Here is a 9968-nt window from a genome sequence, read left to right as displayed (position 1 = left end):
ATCTCACATGTCAACTCATAGTGAGCAATGTGAATAAACTACTTCTAAACAGCAGCTCTTAGATGAGCATTGTTCACATGAGTCTAACACATACTCCTCACATCACATGCTGCCTGAATATGGCCTACACAGTTTCAGTGGCCTTGTACTATTGATTTGTAAGGTTTACTCACCCACCCCTGATCTGAGAGAAGTAATCATGCTTTGGAATGTGTTGGTTAAAGAAACACAACATTCTATTGAACCTATTGAGATTTCAGACATGTGCACTCTTTGCTCCCCTCTCACAGGCTGTCATATCACAGTGTCCCATGCCAGTTGTTGCTGCCAGGCACAACATCTCTGTGTGGGGGGGAAGGTCCCTGGAGACACAAACACTCAAACAGATAAGGCCTTTCTGTCAGCTCTCTTTCCATTCAGCTTTTTAAACCTACAGAAACCTCAGCCTGACAGCAGAAATGCAATCTTTTAAAGACTAAGAAAAAACTATTCTGTGCTTATTGCTAACAGTTTCTCCATTTCATAATTACATTTAATTGCTATAGATGTAGCCTTTCACCATCAACAGTGTCACCATCAACAAATAAATGTGTTTATAAAACTATCTGGTAGTCTTAACATGTGCGCACCATGTTTTGCAATTACAAATAGTGGCACACATGAACATGTGTATTGAAGGCCTAATGTGTATTGAAGGCCCTCAGAAGTCAAAGTGAAAGTGCGTTAAGAAGTGGTGTCATTCAGTGCTGTGTTTATGCTTCCCATGGGTTACATATTGCCTATTTAGGCCTATTTAGGCTTCAGTATGAATAAAGGAAGACTCATCAATCAAAACAACAACTGAGTAGAATATAGGGACTTGGAATTCTAAACCAAGTATTTCATTTATCAGCACATAACAAAAATAAACAGATGAAGGAGTTCTAGCAATATAGTACAGATAGACCTTGTTTGGATACTCTGTATTAATTCATATAATGCTATTACATATGCAGTGTTTAAATCACTGCCACAACATAAGGGATTAAGTCCACGAGCCCAGTGGGCAAGATAAAACCACCTTCTAAAACCACCTTAGACCAATCAGTCCTTTTGGCTTTCTGTTTTAAATTGGGCGCTGCTGTGGCAAAAGAATAGGGCACTCAAGTCACTCACATGCCAAACACTGGAAATGATGCTAACAAACACCAGAAATGACGCCAGGCAGATTTAGAAGACATTTGGTGCAGCTGCACCTGATTTGCAATGAAGCACACATGCATTTTGCCTCCAGTTTCATTAAGAGAATTGCCCCTTTGCATGCACAATGACACCAGAACTCTGGGGGAAAAGTGCTACATTGGTGAATTGTGATCAAAATCTTTTATCAAAGCAGAGAGCACCTCTGGTAGTGTTTTTGACCAACAGTCGTGAGACATGGGTTTACTGGCAAAGAAAACAATCGGGAACCATGTTTGGTTATTAGTCATTTGGGTGCCACAATGCATGGAAATGATTTGTGTGCTATTTCCCTGATCTTGCTGTTTATTGTGTGTCTAATAACATTTACAGGACAGTTGTTTGTGTGAGCAGAAGTCATCTCCAGCAACAATACTACATCTAGTTGATTCTTTTGCTATAAGTCCCTCGTGCTTATTAGTACAAATATGTAGAGAAGGGATGTTATTTGCATACAATAACCACCCATGTACAATAAAAAATGTGCACCCTGCTACAATGGGCCAATTCCGCACATTTCCACATGCACTGATTTTGATTCATGAGCATAAAACTGCAGACTGATCGTAACAGTTCTTCCTACCTTCCAGCACAATGATGTTTATACCCATGCACTGCTTCTTACCTTACATAATTTGAGCACTGTTTTGACAGTGACCTATAAAATTCATGAAACATTTTATAAGCCACGGGTATAAAATGTCAGTCTGGAATACAAAGAAGAGTTGATTTGACCTAAAACCAAAAGACATACACGAACAGTTCCCAGAAGACACCACTGCTGTTAGTGTAACAATATTTAATCCCTCCAGTGATACAAAACCATGTTCAGACCTGGGAAGTAGAGCAAAGTCAATAGCAAAACAAATTAAATTCACAAAAATGACTTTTGTAGACCATTTAATGGTTTATATGCCAAATTATTTGGGATGAAATTATTAGAGTGGAATGATGGAAATAATGAAATATCTTTTACCTTACATAACGCTTTATAAATAAAGTTATACATACATACATACATAAATATCCATTATGCTTAACAACAAGGGCAGTCATGTAACAATGTAACAAATATATGTCCATTCTGAAACAGGAAAACTTTTACTTTTTTTAAATTATTTACTGCGGGTAAATTGCATCTTATTTCCTGGAAGCAGAATTGTTTGTTGGGTTGGATTTCATATTGTACTTTTTCTTATTATATTATAAATATTTCAGTGGGAATTCAGGGATAAGAAGTGTCCTTTTATGGCAATGGCATAGTGAGTTATTTCATTTTGGGGCACTTTGGTGCCTGCAATTTTTAGCAGCTCAGGAAGGGGCAGTGCCAAATAACAAAAAATCACCCTGTGTGTTGTTGCCCTTAGTTGTAACCAAACAGCCTGTTGTTCTTCCTAGGTCACATGGTTCCTCCACCTGTAAATAGGCCAATGAGATACTGTTGTTGTTACTAGTAAGGATAAATATCATAATATTGTCCTGGTTTGTGTATATGGTGTTGTTTGCTGTTTGGGGATTTGTCAGCTGCTTGTGTGCAGTCAATACATGAGCTACAATTTGATAAGGAAACTCCCTGCAACCAGCTTCCTTTGCTGAACCACAAAAGGAAGGGTGGCACCCCCCCCCCCTCTAAAATGTGACTTGCTGATTCCAGGTTGAAAATGATGAAGTGCCTGCATGAGAAAGAAGTAGCATTAAAATACTGTTTCCCAACACTTGTTCTTTACAGCTCAAAATCTGTGGTAAAATGATGGTTTACTATAGCTTCTTGCAGAAATATTGTGTTATGAGATAAATTGTTACTCCTATTTGACATGACTGATAAAAGAATGATAACTGAAAACAATGGCAGTGCTGCCCTTTACCTGCTGGCCACGCCATACAATAAACATTTGCATCCCTTGATACATTCTGCTTAAGATGCAAAGGTCGCACTCTAGCATGCACCAACAATTGTACTAGTATTCAGGAAATAACACTACATAGTTACATAGTTAAGTTGGGCTGAAAAGTCAATCAAGTTCAACCCTTCCAAGCAAACCCCAGCATCAACACATACCAACCTATCTATACACACACATACATAAATTATATATACCAACATCAATACTAATTGTAGTTTTTAGTAATTGTGGGTAAAGCTTTGCAATTTTTGTTTCAAAATTGCACTTTGCTCTAGCGCTTTCTTCGTGAAGCAGGCTTCCTATGTCCCAACAGCAATGTTTACATTGGCAATCAGAACTAAATATAAGAGGAAAAGTTTCTTTGTTACCTCACTGTACTTGGTGTTGGAGAACAATCTCTCCTGGAGATTCAGCGGTTGCCAGGATTCATATAAATGGGAGCAAGCTGACCTTTGTGTACGTGTGGCAGCCTGCGACAAAGTGCTAATCAGTGACCTTGCACACGGCACAGAACATCAGTTGAGACAAACAGAATGAAAGCAGAGGCCGTGGCCACAATCGTTCTCGTTCTCACACTGAGTACTAAGTCATGCAGGGAAATGACAAGCCTGTACAGTTCCTATCAGCAGCATTAATACTCTTTCCATTTCACAAGCTGGATCCTTTGGGAGGAAGGGGAACTGGCAACATCCATAGACTTTGCTAGGGCTTTGTAATTATCTCCAAATACAGGCCCCAGTTCCATCCCACTAACATCCTTCTGCACTCCCATTTCTGAGTTCAGATAACAGGCAGCACTGGAAAGTGGAACTTTTAACCTTACTTTAGAGACAAGTGAATTGCTGCCTGATGGTAAATTATGAGGAAATGAAAGCTGCAACATGTTTGCGACTTTATCTGGGGGCGATGTTATTATTACAGACACAGTGCAATCTTGGCTTTTTGGGCAATGCTTCAAACGTTTCCTTTACTCTACATTTTTATCCAGAATGCTTATTCTTTCTTGCTGTCCAGTACCGAAAGCTCTTTCATATGCAGATCATGCTTCTGCAAGAGACACTGTGTTGGGCATACCATCCTGCAGGTCATTTGCAGATATATGAGGAGTTTGCCTTGCTGGCTTGCATATGAGCAGTGCTCTTTGAACATTTCCTTGCTTTTCCAGGTCTTGGTTTGATTTCCACAGTTTCCTATAACTGCCATTTCTTAATGACAATACAGGTATTTTGTAGTCTTTTTTTAGCCTTACCCGTAGGCATCAGTTAGCCTTATTATCAGATCCTCTCTCATTTGCTTAGAGCAGTGCTGTCCAACTGGCACACACAGGCAGCTAAGGGCAGGCAGAGTATGGCACACACAGGTGGGGTAGGGCAGGCAGAGTATGGCACACACAGGCAGCTAAGGGCAGGCAGAGTATGGCACACATAGGCAGCTAAGGGCAGGCAGAGTATGGCACACACAGGTGGGGTAGGGCAGGCAGAGTATGGCACACACAGGCAGCTAAGGGCAGGCAGAGTATGGCACAAACAGGCAGATAAGGGCAGGCAGAGTATGGCACACACAGGTGGGGTAGGGCAGGCAGAGTATGGCACACACAGGCAGCTAAGGGCAGGCAGAGTATGGCACACACAGGCAGCTAAGGGCAGGCAGAGTATGGCACACACAGGTGGGGTAGGGCAGGCAGAGTATGGCACATACTGGCAGAATAGGACAGGCAGAGTATGGCACACACAGGCAGCACAGGGCAAGTAGAATATGACACACACAGGCAGCACAGGGCAAGCAGAATATGGCACACACAGGCAGCACAGGGCAGGCAGAGTAATTATATGCTGGGGGTTGCTGTGCTATCCACAGGGGAGAAGGAGGCATATGAATTTAAGGGTTTGTCTTAATATGACATAATATAATTCTTCCACATATGAAAGATGGTTGATATCCCCGCAGTGAGCACCAAGTATTTGGGTTTTTTTCTGTGCTACCACCATTAATGTGGGTATGGTCTTAAAAGCACTTGTGATAACATGGTTGTGGTTTGAAGTGGGTGCGGTTTGAAAAGGGGAGTGGTCAAAACTGGCTTCCGTTAGATGCCCTCCACTATGTATGCTAGAGAAATTCCGTCCCTCGGCACCATAGAAGTTGGACAGCACTGGCATAGAGGATCCCATAGTTGTTGAAGGCAACCCAAAGTTTGGGTGTCAGAGATTTTGTTAAGCTCTGCAGTTCCTAATAGTTACTAAAGCTGGCCATACACGCACCGATAATATCGTACGAAACCTCGTTTTGTACGATATTCGGTGTGTGTATGGCAAGTTGGCGAGTCGACTGATATCTCAGGAAGCTGCTGATATCGGCTCACCGATGGGACAGGTTAAAAGATTTTGATCGGGCGCCATAGAAGGCGCCTGACCAAAATTTGCCTTCAGCGCTGAATCGGCAGAAGGAGGTAGAAATCCTATAGTTTGTACCTCCTTATCTGCCTGTTTTAGCCCTGAAGGTTAGTGGCTGATCTGACTATCTTTCGTGTGACGGATGGTCGCACGAAAGATCGTCAGATCGACACGTGTGTGGCCACCTTAAGGCCTAATGAAGTAATTAGGGTCAGGGACCTTGAAAAACCAGTGTTTATCACTGGACAAGTGGATGGTGTCGAAACTTTTACACACGCCACAATTACTGTTTTGTTTGTTCCTTTTTTTTAAAGTTGGTGAAATAAAATGCAACTGAGCTAAAATGTCTTTTAACAAACTGCTTTCTGCAGTATTGTTTACTATTTTTCACTTAGAAAATTAATTGACCAGGGGTGTCCAAACCTTTGCATTTAGCTTTATTTAGCCTTAGTTTCACATCAGCTAAGCAGTCCTAGTTAGGAGCTGTCCTATCCAAAATTGTAACTATTTCAGCCAATTCAAGCTTTTCAAATTTGAGTTTTGCAACCCATTAAAAATGATGCAAAAATTATAAATTCAGGGTATTCTTTTTTACGTTTTTATAACATTTTTTTAGTCAAGTTTTCAATAATAAGATTTTTTAATGAGTAAGGTAATATTTGTATTTTGTTTTTAACTGTGAGTTTAGTAGAAAAAAACACAGAAATTACACAAATATGAACTCTGATAAATATGCCTCATACTTGCACATATACATACATCATGCACAAGCAAGCTGACAGATACACACAGGCAAAGACTGTCACAGATATTAGCACAATGACACAGACTGTATTTATAATTGTTACTTACAGTAAACTGATTTTTTCAGACAGCAAAATCAGTTACAGACATTTGAGGGAGCATAGTGTGGGTTATATGCCAATATGCAGGTAATGCATCAGAATAACAGCTTAAAATACAACCAGACAAATCTAGTGGCTATAATGCAGCATGCAGTTAGAAGGTTGGGACATATAAATTTGCATCTAAAATCCATATCAAAGTTATAGGTCTGTTTTTTCAAATATTTGGCTTTTGATTTGCTAGGCATGGTGAAAATGTTTTAAGTTTCAGTCAAGGGGAAGACAGAAAGCAAAGTTCAAGTTGTTTGGCCACTGACAGAGTAACCAAAACCAAGGTGAAAGCTACCCAGCATGCACCCAGCTTATAAATGGCCCTATACTATGGCCCTATATAATTGTTCCATCATAGGCATATTCTTGCTTATGTTCCCAGAGTTCAAGTTTAGGTTACATTAATTACTAGGAAAGAAAAATCCAGAATATTATTGCTAGAGGCTTCCAAACCTACAGTGTGAGTTCTCCCAGGTGAACAGCGTTTAGCAAATCAGCAGTTTTGCCATTCTGGCTGTAATCGCAAAGGAATTCGCCTGAAGCGCCTGGATGCTATTGTTGATGTATGGGTTAAATGTCGGGGATCTTCCCTCTGCATACCTGAATGACTGCGTTCCTATTTTCATTCAAACAGTGGGGGAAGCTTAAATGTTTATTAATTCTTCATTGAAACTAGTGAGCACAATGCTTTAAAGTAGAATGTTCCCAAACAGGAATATGAAAAGAAGCAAAAGCAGAGGCAGCTGTTTGGGTGTTGGAACATATTCACATGATACACCACCAAGCATGTTGTGACCTGGGTGTGCAGCATCTGTTCATTTCCATATGGCAGACTGACAGCCACTTTTCCTGTGGCAAACTCATTATTTAGTGTATTCAATATGTGATCTGACAGGTTTACAACATTTATCTAAGGTGTTTGACAAGCATGCTAGGTATTTTAAAATATATATCTATACTTACCAGGTGACTATCAGACCTGTAGCTTTGCAGCATAACAGGATTCTGAAACACATACATGCAGGTAAAAGGTGCAAAGCTTGTCCCTTTTCTACTATCCGATACAGCCAGTCAGTAGATTGCATCTTCCAGTCTGCTGTCTGCTATTATTAAGAGTAGCATGAGTAGATGTCTTAAGGTTACTATACATACACCAATATTATCATAGGAAATACGATAAAAGAAAACAAAATTCTAAGCAATTTTGCAATATACATTCATTAAAAATTTGTAATAATTTTTGAGTTATTTGTATATATAATTGTTATTAAAAGCAAAAATGTTTTTCCTTTTCTATTCTCTGCCCTGGTGACAGACCTGTCTAGCTGGAGAAGACTGGCCTTTGCAACTTTGTTTAAAAAGTAACAACCAGGAGTTCAGCAAATGCTGCTTTCAGTAGCAATTACATTTACTAATAACTGAGTGCTGAAAATTTTTAATGAATTCATATTGGAAAGAATTCCTTTGTTTTTACCTGCATATATGATGATTCAGCTCGATCGTGGGAAAGATTGCGACCTTTGGCACTGGTCACTTGAACATATACTGCCTGTCTTGTGGCATAATATTGCATTACCAGGGATCATTTTAGGGAAGGGTGAAGAGGGAGATATTCCCAAGAAACAAGGACATGTAACAATTGACAGATATTTTACATTGCTAATCCCAGCATCCCACTGATATCACATTTCTGTGGGTTAAGTGCCGTCACAGTGCAGATCTTTTTTTCTAACACTGATACAGTGCATTAAATGGCATCACAGTGCATGTTGGTATTTGAGTGGGTTTGTGTTTGTTTGGGGTAGCTATAGGGGTAATTTACAAATGATCCCAGGTTGCAAATGGTGGTGCAAAATCACAACCCTTAGTGCTTAATAAGGAAGCACTTGTGTCTGGGGTCTTGTTCATGGCAGATGAAAAATCTGGTGCAAAATGCAGTGCCAATGTAAGCATCACAACCCTGCCTAATTTCTGCCTACATCTACTGGCTCTCCCTTACAGGCACGTCTCAAGGACTTGCAAGTTATTAGTTGGGAGAGGATGCTTACGTACTGCACCTCCCTCCTGCCCACCCCTCATGCAAACAATGCTGCTGAGTGCAAAACATGCAGCTATTCTACCAACGTCAGAGCAGGGTGCAAATGGTAAAAATGGTAGTTTGTGTCTGTTTGTTTGCACTTTGCAAATTAAGTTTATGTGCCTAAAAGTCTAGAGACTCAAGAAAGCAGAACCTATGCATTGTTATTATAAATAAACTAATATTTTCTGAATCTAGAATTACTTTCTCTCAAAATTGTTCCTCAACAAAATCTGCTTGCCAGTTGCAGGATAACCTTGAGATAACATATATGGAATAGTGCTGCAGAATACAATGGCACTCTATTAACAGAGGATAATAATAAGGAAAGGGTAACAGCATTCACTTACTAAGCAGAGCTCATTTTTGCAACAGGGACCTGTAAACCCTAAATATTTGTGCTCTCACAAAGAATTTAGTGACAACAAAATAATGATTTCTTTAAGGCCTGGCTTGTCATAGATAAATCATAAAGTTTTCATGCCTCATAGTTGAGTCTTTGCAGCCTTCAAATGCCATCTACCAAGGGCAAATATATGAGATATCAAACAATAAGCCTTTATGTCCCATACGTGTCTTAGGTCAGACAGCACAGCAAGAGCCATCCAGGAGACAAACCTTGAATAATTGGTAGAACTGAGCTATTGAACATGTTTTCTTTTGAGCTGTTGAAACATGTTCTGATGCAATAAAATGGGTTTATAAATAATTATTTAATATTTCCTTTATTCTACTGAACAAACCTCTCTCTTGCAGGGCTGAATGAAGTTATACCTTTACCCTACAGGCCTACTTAATTTTGATGTTGAGGTTCAAATGCTTTAATCTGATGGACTAGGTTGCTTAGGTCAACGTGCATTCATGCAAGCACAGATCTGACCTTAGGCAATATTCACTGTAACCCTGACTGTGTGTGAAAGTGTCAGTGAGGCTCCTCGCTGTTGTTGCATTTCAGTCTGTATTGTCTGGTTTATTGCTATGTCTATTTCTTTGGTTCCCTACAGATCTTTGGACTATGTTGGCACTATTTTAATTGCAATAATAATATCTTGGCCATAGCTAACAGAAGAGGATTATGTAACATAATATTTGAAAGAAAAGAAGGTGAGAAACATATTAAAATCAGATAAATCCATCTGGTTTCACTTTAACCATATGTTTATTGCCCTTTACTGTAATCTTTATTTAGATGTCTACAGAAGGGATGTTACTGCATGAAAGTTTCTGGACTCCAGATGTTAAGAGGGTTATTTCAAATGTTGGCATTTTCTTATTTGGGCACCGAGTAGCAATGCAGCTTACTGTGGGATTGGTTGCACATCGTTCTATTAGATTGTCTTTACACTACTGTGGCTATGACTTACATTCTGGTGCTGGTCAACTACCACAAGGTTCTTTTCACAGGACATAAGTGGTTTTAGGTAGTGAAGGCTGATGACTATTAACTCATAATAAAGGCCTATACAGGCCCATTTGCCTGAGA

The sequence above is a fragment of the Xenopus tropicalis genome, chromosome 5 (assembly GCF_000004195.4).
Source record: "Xenopus tropicalis strain Nigerian chromosome 5, UCB_Xtro_10.0, whole genome shotgun sequence".
Taxonomy (NCBI): domain Eukaryota; kingdom Metazoa; phylum Chordata; class Amphibia; order Anura; family Pipidae; genus Xenopus; species Xenopus tropicalis.
The sequence above is the reverse complement of the archived record's forward strand: the minus strand, read 5'-3'. Positions refer to the sequence as shown.